Below are 14,151 nucleotides of genomic sequence, written 5' to 3' on the forward strand. Positions count from 1 at the left end.
TAGGTCCAGGTCCTTTGTTATGTAATCCCCCACTGGTAGCTTTTTTATCTCATCCCACTGCTGGTGTGGTCTCATACCATGACTGAACAGCTGGTTGGGCACGCCCTCGATGGTCACTTCCACCTTTTCAATCTCGGGGTTGAAAAACTTCTCGCTGTCCCTCTGGAATGGCTCGTAATCCTCCACGGGGACGACCAGGATACCTTTCATCGATCGCGCCGGCACGTTCAGGTTGATATTCCACACAGTGTCGCTCTTATCTCACACGACTGATCTATGTCTCAGTACGCGATCGAACAGGATAGCCATCTTCCCAGAGTACTGGCTTCGAACCTGCCTGGCCAGCTCCGGGCTAGTGACCATGTCGAACTCCAGAGAGATGTTGTCTATAGCATAACTGGCCTCATCACCGTTCGGCGTACGCACTACTTTACTATAGTCGTTAAACGTGAGCTCGTATTCAAGCCTATCACCCAGCGCGGCCTGGTAAAACGGCGCGTGTCCCGTGAGCAACTCGAAGTCGAGCGGCACGCAGAATCGATTCCCGTATGCTAGAGCGATGGCCTTTTCACCGTCCGATAGCTTGTCTTGCTGGTCTTGCGTGAAGACGTATCCTATGCGTGCCCGGGTTGATTTGCTGATACCCTGGTACACATCATTGACTCGTTCTCCATCGCTTTTCCAGAGATCCTTGTAGCAGTGAAACACGTCGCTGTCGTCGATGCTCAGCACCTCGTTACCGCTGATCTTGACGGTTGTTTTCTTGATGATAGCTCGACCCACGTTCCGCACTAGCTCGCGTTTATCGTTGACGGAGGTCAACGTGATATTGAACGCCAGTCGAACAGTGCCTGGTACAATGAGGTCATTCTCACCAAGGTTTGGAAATCTAACCAGCAGAGTTTGATTCTGGTCTATCTTGCTGGGATTGTTGGTGATGGTCACCGACTGTCGCACGGCTCTGGCACCTAATGGCTCTCTCAATTTTCTGAAAGGATCTAATTTTCTACCGTACATTGTTATATAAATGAAATATATTTTTAATACTAATGGATGAAGACATACCTATGGATGATATGTGGGACTATAGTGCCCAGGCATTCAATGATGACCAGGAGACCTCATTCTCGCAAGGTGACGAGCTCCTTAAAGGCGCCGTCGACGATTATTACGACGCAGTTGAAAATAAATCCAAACTCAAGCCGTTGGGAAGGAACTATTCCGATTTTACCCTCAGCAATGGCACGCTGCGTTTGAAGTCTCGCCCGGAGATCGATCTCATGAATAAACGCACTAGAGAACCGCTTGCTTTATCAACATTGGCCGGTAAACATGGAAGTCAGTTGGTCCAAGATGAACTAGGTTTCATAGATTACGGTGGCGCGCGACCTAAGCAGTATCCTCCGAAGTTAGTTCAAGGTCTGGAAGGCATAAGGGACGCCACATCAGATCAAAACATGACTTATGATATTAAAAAGGTGTTGGCCGACTACGAGAACGAGCCCTTCCCGGGGCTCGAATTTACCGTTCGGGAACTGAGGGGGTTGGACCTGTTGATGCAAACCATTCGTGGTCAGCTCTGGAAAAGCACAGCCAAAATGAGTGAAATAGACGACCACATCGCCTATGAAAAGAAAAAACTCGGTGAAACTGAGGACGAGTCTATGAAAGCCACCATTGAGGAACGAATACGTAATTTGGAAGATGAAAGGCAGACCTGGTTGGAGACAGCATCCGGCTACAAAGAAAAGCTTAGATCCCAGGTCAGCCGTATACGGGAAACCATCAATCAAGTCCTCCACCGAGACACCACGTTAGCAGACAGGATTAGGATATTGTTCCGGGAGCAAGGGATCACCATCGCCAGCATTCTGACTGCATTGGGTTTTATTATATCAACCCTGGTGGTGTCACTGGTGGGAGGAACCCCCACACCCCCCACACCAGGAGGCGGCGGAACTCCAAGTGGCGGTGGGGGTGTTAAAGACTGGATCAAAAAACTCGGGGAAGGCCTAGCTAAACTGGCTGGTAAAGCCGCCGAAGCCCTTCCCGGCATCCTGGGTAGCATCGTCTCGTGGTTGTTGGGCGCTCTGTCTAAAACTGCCATGTGGCTCAGTCAAAACATGTGGGCAGCCATCGTCGCCGTGGCGGGTCTGGTGTACGTAGCGGCTAAGAAATCTTTAACCAAATAAGTCCCAAAGCTACCCCACCAACCACCAGGGCCGTTTTACTATCAATATGCTGCTGATAGGGGGGTACCCCCACATGAATATGGGTGTGTGTGTGGGGCACATGAACTTTAGGCTCCGGGGGCGACGCAACTATACCCTTTTCACGTGGTGGGATGTGTGGGATATAGGTGGTGTTAATATCGGGGTTGATACCCAACTTTTGATTCTTCGTGGCTATGACTATTTCGTTGTTATAACCCACCACTTTTTTTACTCTCAGTTGCATATCACTCGGAGCCATGTACAACCCCACGCCGAACACGTAGTCGACTTTCGACCTGGCGTATTCTAACACGTTTTGGTAGCGTTCGATAGCCCGCGGGAGATCAACTGGAGAATTGATAGCATCCTCAACGTTGGAAACGAATTGTGTCTGAGCGTCGTAAGCAGTTCCCTTACCGAGGATGTTGGAACGCGTCATCGACTGCGCACCCAACAGCGCCCACACGTACGTTCGAATCGAGTCGTTCAAGCGTATTGTACCAGCACGAGTGAATCCTTTCGACGTGTCCAGCATGAACATTTTCCACCCGTCTGCGGTTGACTGCTCCACTTTCTGGATTGTGAAACCAACACCACCTTTTTTAAAGTCCATACGATCATCCCTCCATTCATTACTCGACAAAGCAAAGTCCTGCCTAAGTATACCTAGTGTCAGTAAATCATCACTGGCATCTTTCACTGGTTTTGGTCCAGATTTGTTAGGTTTAGGAACAAGATCAGCTAATGCATGGGAAAAACGTTCCGTACTAAACATTTTTCGTTGCATAAATTTTATTAGTATATGTTTGTCAAATGCTTTTGGCGAGAGCCCATGAGCGTAAGGAATACCCAACCCGTGGTTCAGCCCCGGCAAACGCCAATCCGTCTTCGGGTTTATTTCGAATTCGTTGCAAATACGTTCGTAGGCCCGTCTATCGTACGGGTTGTTTGTTGCGTCCCACGCTTTGTCCTGTGGGAGGGGGGCGCTGATCTCTTTAAGGATACGTCTGACCTGGTAGTACACGTGGAACTTGAACACAGACTGACTCAGCGGCCCACGCCGAGTGTCGGTCAATGTCACACCACACCCCGTTGTAGCGCACCACACGGCAAAGTTGAATTGGTTCTGTCAGAACTGCATAGGGTTGTTGAACCAAGCGTGGACTGCCTCAATGTTAGTCACCGAAAGCTTATACTTATCAGGCATATCTATAAACTTGGCATTGAAATACAACCCAGGAGCAACCACGATCTTCATGGTGGAGAAATCTACGTCCAGTTTAGGGTACAACACACCAGGGGAATACATTTTAAAACTATTATATAATAAATATATATGTAATATGTACATAACACTTCCAGGAATAACGAGCGGTGAGGCCGTTCAGCTGACGCACGCGATCGATAACACGTCAGGTCAACTCGAAGTCGCACTCTGCGATATCACCTACCTACCGCAATGGACTAACATCAATATCAGCAACAATAAGCTGTTCGTCAGTGGAACTCGCAGCCAGATAACTGACGGCTACTACAGCGTGTGCTCTCTAAACGACGAGGTCTTCAAACCCCTGGGAGCCGAACTCAAGATGAACGACTCAAATGGTACAGTGGTGTTAATCAACAACGGAAGAACCCCTTTGAGGCTCGGCCGACCATTAGCAAGGATACTCGGTATGTCTCCTGACGAGATAAAACCAACAACAACCGTCACAGGCACGAAGTTACCCGACCTAGTACCGTACCGAGAGCTATACATTCATCTCGGTCAGGTGAGCACAACGTATAACATTCAAGGAGGTCACCCTTCCACTATACTGAGAGCAGTGCCGGTGAAAACTGAGAAATTCAACGACGGTAGAACCGAGTCGTTTTCACCACGGCAGTATAAGAGATTAACCCAGGGCAACATACCTGAGCTGACAATATCGGTGTTAGATATAAATCATAATCCTGTAAATATAGGATACCTCAGCTTAACGCTTCACGTAACATGACCAGCGCACAAGGGCCCGGAGTGAAAAAATGCGTCAATATCGGGATCTCCGACCTCGGAGACACGCGCGGTTTCGACGCTCCCGGAGTAGATGGTAAATCGTATGCCTTGCAACTGAAAAACAACATTTACAAACGCGTTGAAATCCCCTCCGGTGGAACCCTAAGTGATATGATAGATACCACAAGAGCAACAGTAAACACTAAGTACTCCCTTGTCAACACCGGTGATAATAATTGGGTAATATACCCATCGTTCGGAGGTAAACTGTTCGACTTAGACGATGTTGAGAGCACTACCGTCGTCAAAAACAAACCATATATGCTCGTCTTCACCGAAGATGACAAGTGGGTGTTGTTACCCGATAACAAATGGTTTCTCAATATTAAACTCGTCTCCCCTTACGTGTTTACGGATAACAAAGACAACCACCTAAACAAAGTCGTGAACAATGGAACCCTGCTCGTGGCTTACGTCCCAACTCAGAGACGTAGTATAGTCGTCAGCCCAGTCAACACTATAGCAGCCCACATGCTATCGAGTAAACCGGCCATGCAAAACGTGAAATTGCAGTTGGTGTCTGAATTCGAAGGCGTGGTCAAGATACTAGAGGATCTACCGGCAAACTCAACATTGTTCATCAAAGTCTACCTAGGGGAACCATCGGGGAATGATGTCGAGATCGTGAAGGGGATCAAACTCGGGTGGGTGAAACGACACCAGTTTCAAGTTTGCAACGTTTACGTGCGGGTGGGTGTCGACTCCAAGACCAGTCTGCAGGGGGTCAACGTGATCGTGGAAAACAAGATATCACTAATCAATATCTTCCTGCCTGACAACATACACTTCATGGGTATGAAGTTAACCCCTGAATTATTATCAGAAAACCAGTTGGAAATTATATCGTAATAGTATAATAATGACCAGTCATCATCCCAACACTACACTTAACGACCTGGGAGATACGGAGGGATTCGATCAACCTGGTGAGGAAGATGAATTCTACATCCTACACTTCAAAGACAACGTGTACAGACGGGTGCCGTTACCAGATTTAAAAGAGCCCAAATGGCTGATCAACTTAACATTCACCTCACCTTATATCACATTAAATAATGGGGTTGTCTCTAAGATTAAGAACAACGGTATCTGGCCCGGGGATTTCATTCCGGAGAATACATTAATACACGCAGAATCTATTGGTTACGAAAAAAAGGGGTTAAGTGCTCATCCAGACAATAAATTAATATTTAGCAGTAATCTTGATAGAATATCCTCCCCTTCCACCCTCATCATAGAAGTCTTCTTTACACCTTTCCATGGAACCCCCCCAATAGTACACCAAATTTTACCCGGGGTGTCAATACACTGGTATAAAGAACACCTAGACCGATATTGTCGTATTGTTATACAATGGGGTACCACGGGTCCTATAAACCACTTAATAAGCCTCCGTGGGGTTTCTATTACAACAGGAAATTTTATTAACCTCTCACCTATTGCCCTGACTAGTAGTCTAGAACTTGTAGACTTCAAATTCATTGATAGACTTTTAATTGAAACCCAATTAAAAAATCTTTCAAAATATATATTATAGGATGGGTCTGTACCCAGTCGTAGAGGAAGTAGCGAAGTCGTTGGAAACCGTAGATGGGTTCCGCTTGAGGCAGTTATGTGATGTGAAACGCCAACTAGAACAAGACCGTGACACGCGGAAAGCACTATGTAAGAAGTACAATAGAGCTTTCAATATCGTGGACGGGGCTGACACTACCCTTATGGTAACCAGCATGGGACTAGGGGCGGCAGGCGTTGGGTTGTTAACCACCATCGTGGCCGCACCTATAGTGCTAGGTATTGAAATAACGGCTGGGGTGACAGGGTTGGTAGGGATGGCGCTTAAGTTAGTATCACGCAGACTTAATCGTAAGGCATTGAAACACGACGAGATCAGGGTTCTGGCCGAAGCAAAGCTGAACACAGTGAGTGAGCGAATTTCCACGGCACTCTCTGACAGTAAGATCTCAGAAGAGGAGTTTCGTTCAATCCTATCTGAACTCACAAAATATAACGGAATGAAACAAGATATTCGGTCCAAGTCTCGTAAGTCTGCTATCAGCGAGGATGAGAAAAAAAAGTACATAGAACAGGGGATACAAAAAGCCCAACAAGCCTTTATTACGAACACCAAAGAGATCATAGGCGGTTCACGTTAAACTGTTTCATCGATATAAACATAACATAGGGAACACGAGGGCGATAGCCGTAAGCGAGCCACCGATCCTATATGGTCAGTCAAAACTTACAACATAGATAAAGTGGATATGAAAGCCGACGAACCTAACTTGTACTACTTGAGGGGTGGGCCGGGTAGGGGGTTTGTAAGAGAAGAATTATTGATCGTACCGTACGGCACAGTGTTACCTCCAACCAAGGCACAGTAATTACCGCCAACTTTTTTGTAGTAGGGGTAATAGTAGCAAGAGCTAATGACCCAACCAAAGCCTTATTTACTAAATAAGGCTTTGTAGAGACATTTTGTGAAAGTGGTCCAGAACTGTCATTCCCTATACTACTGATCTCCACAACATAAAGCGACATATTCCATGGTATATTAGCTAGCTTAATTTTACTACTAAGGCTAAATAAAAAAGTGAAATGTTTCTCGGGCACGGGCGCGTCACTTTTAATTGTGGGCGTAACAGTTTTCTATTGCCATTTAAAAATACTAATTTTGACTTTGCCGCGTCCTGATCATCCATGGGTCCACTATAAGGGTGGGTGTCGGTAAGAACGGGTGTGACTGAATCTACAACTCAGAACCATATGCTGAACTTTCCATGGTGTATTTCTGAGAGAGAAAAAATAAAGATGTGTTCCACACTCGTCACTTTTTCTTCTGTCAGAAATTGAAAAAAAATGTGCCCGAGAAACATTTTATTTTTTATGCCGCCTAATGTGTGAATCTGCATGGGAAATAACGTCTTGTACTCTCAGGGGTGACTGCTTGAGGTCGAGATAACACGATATGATATGAAAGTATGGCAACGCGTGATTTAAAACTCCAATATAATCATTTGTTTTTAGTCACTGGTCGGACGAAAGTCGATTTCTTTTACGAAAGGCCGATGGTCGTGGTTTTGTTTGGCGCCGCAGACACATTGCACATAACGGGATATGTTGGCGTTTGTTGGGGTTCATGCTTGTTGAGGGGTGCTTCTCAAGTAACTGTAAACAGGTCCTTGTAAGGACGAGATCAAATCTGAGTGGCGATGGCTGACATCCTACACACCGTCACGCTACTCCACTCGATGACCATCCCCTGAATACAGGGCCCGTCTTCATGGACGACAGTGCTAGGCAGCGTCATGCACGTGACGTCGCTGATTTCTTACGACACCATACTGTAGCAACTCTACCCTACACAGTAGTGAGTGAGTGAGTGAGTTTAGTTTTACGCCACACTCAGCAACATTCCAGCCATGAGGCAGTGGTGTGTAAATAATCGAGTCTGGACCAGACAACCCAGTGATCAACATCATGAGCATCGATCTGCACATTTGGGAATCGATGGCATGTGTCAACCAAGTCAGCGAGCCTGACCACCCGATCCCGTTAGTCGCCTCTTACGACAAGCATAGTCGCCTTTTAGGGCAAGAATGGGTTGCTGAAGGCCTATTCCAACCCGGAACTTCATGTGTCCCCTACCCAGGAGTCCAGATCTCAAGCTCACCGAACATATCTGAGGCAGTATACAAGGCAGACTGCGCCAGAGAAACCTTCCAGTACAAAATATTGATGTGTTGCGGCCCCCATCAGGAATGGAACGTACTACTTCAACGTCTGATACAGTAAATGCCAAGGAGGTGCAAGGACGGCATTACTGATAGTTACACCAGATACTGACATTGTGCTCAGTCATTGATACTAATGACATTTATCAATGATTGTACGCCTTCGGCTTGAAAATGAACGTACATTATTTAACGCCGTACAAACAAACAACATTGATTGTTGTCCCAAAAATGACGTCATCAAACACCTGCGTGACCCCAACACTATGGACGATGATTGGTCCAAATGAATGGCGTGATACCGATTCCCAAGTTTGTGTGTGTGTGTGTGTGTGTGTGTGTGTGTCATCGACCTCGGTAAAATGAGGTCACGCAGGTGTTTGATGACGTCATTTTTTCTGCTGTTTACACATATATACAACAACTGATCCTTTTGCCATGTTTGCTTCAACGTAAAATCTACAGTTTTTCGTTCTTTAAGCGTTTAGATTTGCCATTACATTCTTCCTTTAGTGTCAGTCTATCCAGACATTAAGTTAAATTGTGGCTTCTCTCCCACGGTTAATGGTAGATATCTATGTCATGAAAGATGTGGGTTTTTGCGTTACTTTTTTCCATGTGTACATGCCCTTACATATATTATGAGAATAAACCTACCACTCTTCAAAAACTTTTTCAATAATGTATATCTTTGTTTTCCAGTCTGAAAAGCAGTCTAAGTACGTGTATTTTATTTTGGAATTTTCTGGGACCATTTCCGTTTCAAAAAGATCCCTGCTCGCCACATATATTGTCGCAGCTTCTATGTAGTACAAGAGGCTTGTTTAGAACTGTAGATCCTGCGATACGTCAAGTAAGAATGGGTGTTAATATTTCATATATAATCAATTTCCTTAATGTGATATCTCATTGGCATGAATATGAAATATGTGCCACGATAATGAAACAGCCGTGTTGTTCATGTTCTCGATATACGAATTCATTTTGTCTAAGTGCACGGTATGCTGTGGCACACTGAAAACATTCGACTCACTTTAACACTAATGGGATATTTTGCTCAAACAAGTCTCCTCAAACGAAGGACATTATGAAAAACCAGAATACGACATACTGCTCTTCTGTACAGAAGAGGGCGAATATTTGGGGGGTGAAGGGGTGGGGGGTGGGGGGAATGGAGAGAGAAAAGACACGCTCTGTTTCCCTCCAAACTCAGACCTTAAACACAGGTGACTTTATTCAGGTATACACTTACAGTGGATGTACTTGTACTTAGGACTGCTCCATGTCTTCCAGTATACGTCGCGTCACTCTTTGAAAGGGAGTTTTATACCCGTGTAAAATACGCGCTAAATACTTGCTTGGTTGTCTATAAATATTTGGGGTTCTTTCATATAATTAGTAACAAACCTTATTGGAATCGAAATACTCTTAACGTTTTCATATCTACAAACAAACCTAGCAGTAGGTGTTATGCGTCAGGTTGAACAATGACAGCTACATAGCAAGCTATAGTGACGTATGATGGACACATCCTTCAAAGCCATCGCGCGCACTGACCGTCTATTGTCTGGCGACCGTAGTTGCATCGCCGGACAAGATATAGTTATGTTACAATACAGCAGAGACGCATCGCCAATCACGATTTAAATTCAAGACAATGTATCGTTCATTCATTAAGGTATCAATCAAAGTCAAACATAGGAGGATGATTGCTATAAAAGTCAAGCATCTTCACTGGTCAGTACACAACACCACTGACAGTAAACTGCTTGACTGTAATCGTTCCTCTTCTTCTTATTAAGGTATAATCAAGTTCCTAAACACGGGCCAAAAGCTTGATTATAGTTTCCTCTTGCTTAGTGTCTTCTCTGTAGTCCTGCAAGTTTTGCATTTCCGGACATTTTAAACAAAACGCCTTCGCTCCATTTGTCTCCAGGTTAAATCCTGTATTGGCAATTACTAAGCATTGCTGCGCCGTCATCTTTCATAAAAAAGGCCATTAGCGAAATACAATATCGCTGTGTATGCTCATAATCTTCTGAAAAATATTTACTTTTATTGAATAAATACACACGCATCATTAAATAGAATTTATGGTCTATACCTGCATTGTCTGCTTAGAACATTTTGTTTGGGTGGGTGTCTTAATTTTAGAGTAGACACAGAAATTTATGTAACTGAACACATATACAAGTGTCCTAGAGTAACATCAAGTCTCTGAAACAGACATGCTTCACCGAAAACAACATTCTAAATTATAATAGAATTATATTAGAATTGATCTTCAGTAACCCATGCTTGTCGTGAGAGAAAGGGGATCGGGTGGTCAGGCATGCTGACAGAATCATGTCATCGTAACGTAACTACGTAGATCGATGCTCATGTTGTTTACGTTGTCTGGTCCAGGCTCGATTATTACAGACCGGTGCCATATATTAGGAATATTACTGAGTGTTGCGTAAAACTACACTCACTCATTTTACATAAGAGGCGAATAATAGAATTTATTGTATGCGTTTGTTATGATCACATCGTAACCTCGATTAATACCTGCCATGTATAACTGGTTTATCAGCATATACATGCATAACGTTATCACATATACTTCTTCGGCGTGGTACACTATTCCATTCTCCAACCCCGGCTCCTGCCAGCATCTGGAGATTTCTTGACTGATAGGTTCTGAGCCCACACAGAGAGACATTACTTAAAGACAACCATTTCGTATAATCCCCTTCCTTAGTGACGAACTGTCACCTTCCTCTCTCTGTTAATCGTTGTCATACTTTGACGGCAAACTATTCATAAATACATGCAGGACCATGTACTTGTTAAATTGTTTCCTTTTTTAAGTGTTCGCGTCCACTGCCGATGTTGATGACGGCAGTGCGTGCTGGTGAAGACAATTAGTGACAGTACATGATAATTGGCGACGTGAGTACATGATGATGAAAACAGTGCATGATGATGACACTGCATGACGAATGTGGCGGATGTTGATGACGAGAGTGCTTGAAGATGAATGCAGTGGGCGTTCATGACGACAGTGGACGTTGAATGAAGACAGTGCATGATGGTGACACTGCATGACGAATGTGGCGGATGTTGATGACGAGAGTGCATGATGATGAATGCAGCGGGCGTTGATGACGACAGTGGACGTTGAATGAAGACAGTACATGATGATGACACTGTATGACGAATGTGGCGGATGTTGATGACGAGAGTGCATGAAGATGAATGCAGCGGGCGTTCATGACGACAGTGGACGTTGAATGAAGGCAGTGCATGATGATGACACTGCATGACGAATGTGGCGGATGTTGATGACGAGAGTGCATGAAGATGAATGGAGCGGGCGTTGATGACGACAGTGGACGCTGAATGAAGGCAGTGCATGATGATGACTGCAGTGGATGTTGATGGGAGTAGATGTTGATGACGTTGTTGACGGTGTAGCCCATGTGACTGCTGTACGAAATGATGACAGATGTGCATGGTGACGACAGCAGTGTTGCCACAAATGACAGTCAACAAAAGTTTTTTGAGTTTTTGCATGAAAAGTATCTCCACTGTACCGAACTATTGTTTCTAAATTGTAACATATACTCTCCATCAACGGCAACATCGGTTCTGTTTGGAGTTTGACACCGAGAACAATTTAAGCTGTCTCGTGATGGCCTTGTGTTGACGGCATAAGGCACCCCGGGAGCTGGTGACAAAGTCGCGGGAGTTTGAGCGTGACAAGCACACGCGTTGTGAGGAGCTGGCCAGCGCTTCGCGGTGACGATTCAAAACAAAGAAATTTACGTGGCACGTGGATATACATGTAAGTAAACCACTTGTCATTTGCAAGACTTTGATGGAGTCGCAGTCAGTCCTGTCTGCCCGATTTATGATTGTCCTTACGTGACTTGGTAATGACCTAGTAACTGTTGAACAATGGCTATTTATAGACCTAGATCGCCGTATGTGCATGAAACTCCATCTCCTTGTGAGACAGACCCGAGGGTTGATGTTAATGTATAAACGGGTGAATCTTACCACGTGTGAGTTCTGAACAAATTTTAAAAAGTCAAACCCGATGTATGTTTAATATTTCACCACTCGCCATGTGTGTTGTGCTGGTGAGGCGCACAGTTATCGTGTCGGTGTACATTACATGCAAACTCCAGTGTCACGGTGACCCGCGGTAGAGACACGCGATGTTTGGACTGCTATTGTCTCATCAAACATGTAATTTTCCCGTTTTCCCACCCATGACTCATCTACAGGTGGAAAGTTTCGCGAGACTGAGAAGAGTAGGGGGCATATTCCCAGTACGCCTGACATTTATATGCTCTGTTAAACACAAATGACGACCAAAACTACAGATCTCAATCTTTGGGGATACAACTGATGATGTTCGCTAACACCCCAAGTGTACATGATGTTATCGTACCATGCATCGCTCTGCCTTCGTTACGACTATCGTTCTGATGTGATTGTGTCTTATTCCAACATGTTACGGGGTCTAGCTGACTAGTGCCTTCTGTTTCGGCTCCAGCTGTAGACGTGTGTTTACAAGATGTTAAACTGGTGTGCCTTGTATACATGTAGCGCAAGTCGGTCACTGTCATTCATGGATATGGGTTAGAAAAAGACTGTTTTCTATTGCTCGCAGCATGTGTTTAAATTGATAGGCTTGCTTTCTTTATGAAACCTAATTCACTGCGCAGTTATCATACTCGTAATATATGAAATAAGTCTCTGGTTTGTCTGTCCAACCACTGTTATAAATTTGACTATTGTTAACAATGCCACAGATGATCTATATACTCAATATTGCCTCGTGTAACTGGACTGATCTTGGAGATATCACTACAATATCCAACATTTGTGGATGTCTACATAGTGGAAAATGTAGTTACCTAAGATTTGGGGGAAACATATACATTGTATTAAACTATATAACATTCTTTACAGGACAATATACAGTCTGTTTGATTCCATTTGAGACCGATGAATTGCTTACTAATATAAAATCTAATAATTGCAACAAAACCAAATTTTGCACAGCCACATGAAATTGACAGACCAACTCTGATGATGTGTCTCATAATTTGGGACACCCGAATAAAAAAAGTTGTTTAACAAACGATCATCATTTTCTTGTCACCTTTCGCTATTTTGTACGAGGGAGGCCTCTTGCCTCTTGGTAGAACGGCCAGGTGGGCAAGGGGCACGTGTGAAATTGACACGTGTGATTTGCTCGGCAAACCAGACATTCGTGATTGCAGTGAAACAATGAGATTATCACACAACGCTAAGTCAGTTATTTGCAAAGTATTTAACTTTTTTAAAAACGAAAAAAAAAAAAACGAATGTGAAAGAGGTAGGCCTCAATATGCTTTGGCTAAGTATCGTTTACGAAGTGCAGGTGCTGTTGGGATGACGGAAGGCAAGTTAAAAACTATCTTGAAAAACTGTACCGATTCAACCTGCACAGACGCAACTAAGGTGACCGTCTCAAAACCCACACGATATGAGAAAGTGGATTCATTTCAACAACAGCTGTTTACAAATGCCATTAAGTCTCTATATAAACAAAATGCCTTTGTCTCTCTGAGTATTAAAAAAGCATATGGAGACAAATCATTCTTTGGCCATTTCAAAATATCAGTTATGGAAGTTGCTTCAGAAATTTGGTTTCCATTACAAAAAGTAGGCTCAGAAAATGGACGTGCACTGTGCGAGAGGTCTGATATTGTTCAACTAAGAAACCAGTACTAACGCACAATTCAAAAGAAACGTACAGAAGGTTACGAGCCTGTATATTTGGATGAAATGCTTCCCATACCACAGGGACACAATGGTTCCCTAACTCCTCTTCAGAGTCCTGTGCCAGAAAATTACCACTTGGCAAGGGAGAGCGACTGATTGTGCTCCATGCTGGTTGCAAGAGTTGGGGATTCGTACCTGGCTGCTCCCTAGTCTTCAAGGCAAAATCTAAAGACAGCCGAGACTATCATACCGAAATGAACGGGATGGTTCTCTTAGAATGGGTACAAAATCAATTGGTATCAGCACTGCCCCCCAAAAGTCTTATTGTCTTGGATAATGCTCCATATCATGGTGTTCAAGTACCTAATACAAAGGCCCCAACATC

The 14,151-nt window shown here is 44.3% G+C and overlaps 1 protein-coding gene across 3 annotated transcripts in view; it reads left to right on the top strand.

The window, feature by feature from the left end:
- LOC137257492 (uncharacterized) overlaps window positions 1-14,151 on the top strand; it is a 38,901-nt gene that overhangs the window by 9,947 nt on the left and 14,803 nt on the right. Inside the window, exon 1 of one of the 3 annotated variants that reach the window (XM_067794824.1) lies at window positions 11,682-11,832. The exons of 1 other annotated variant lie outside the window; for it this stretch is intronic. The gene's annotated coding sequence lies outside the window, so the exon portion shown is untranslated. Of the gene's footprint in view, window positions 1-11,681; window positions 11,833-11,955; window positions 12,053-14,151 lie in introns of those variants that run through there. One more of the 3 variants, XM_067794837.1, reaches the window with a different exon arrangement.

The sequence above is a fragment of the Haliotis asinina genome, chromosome 1, assembly GCF_037392515.1.
Source record: "Haliotis asinina isolate JCU_RB_2024 chromosome 1, JCU_Hal_asi_v2, whole genome shotgun sequence".
In the NCBI taxonomy this organism is placed as follows: Eukaryota; Metazoa; Mollusca; class Gastropoda; order Lepetellida; family Haliotidae; genus Haliotis; species Haliotis asinina.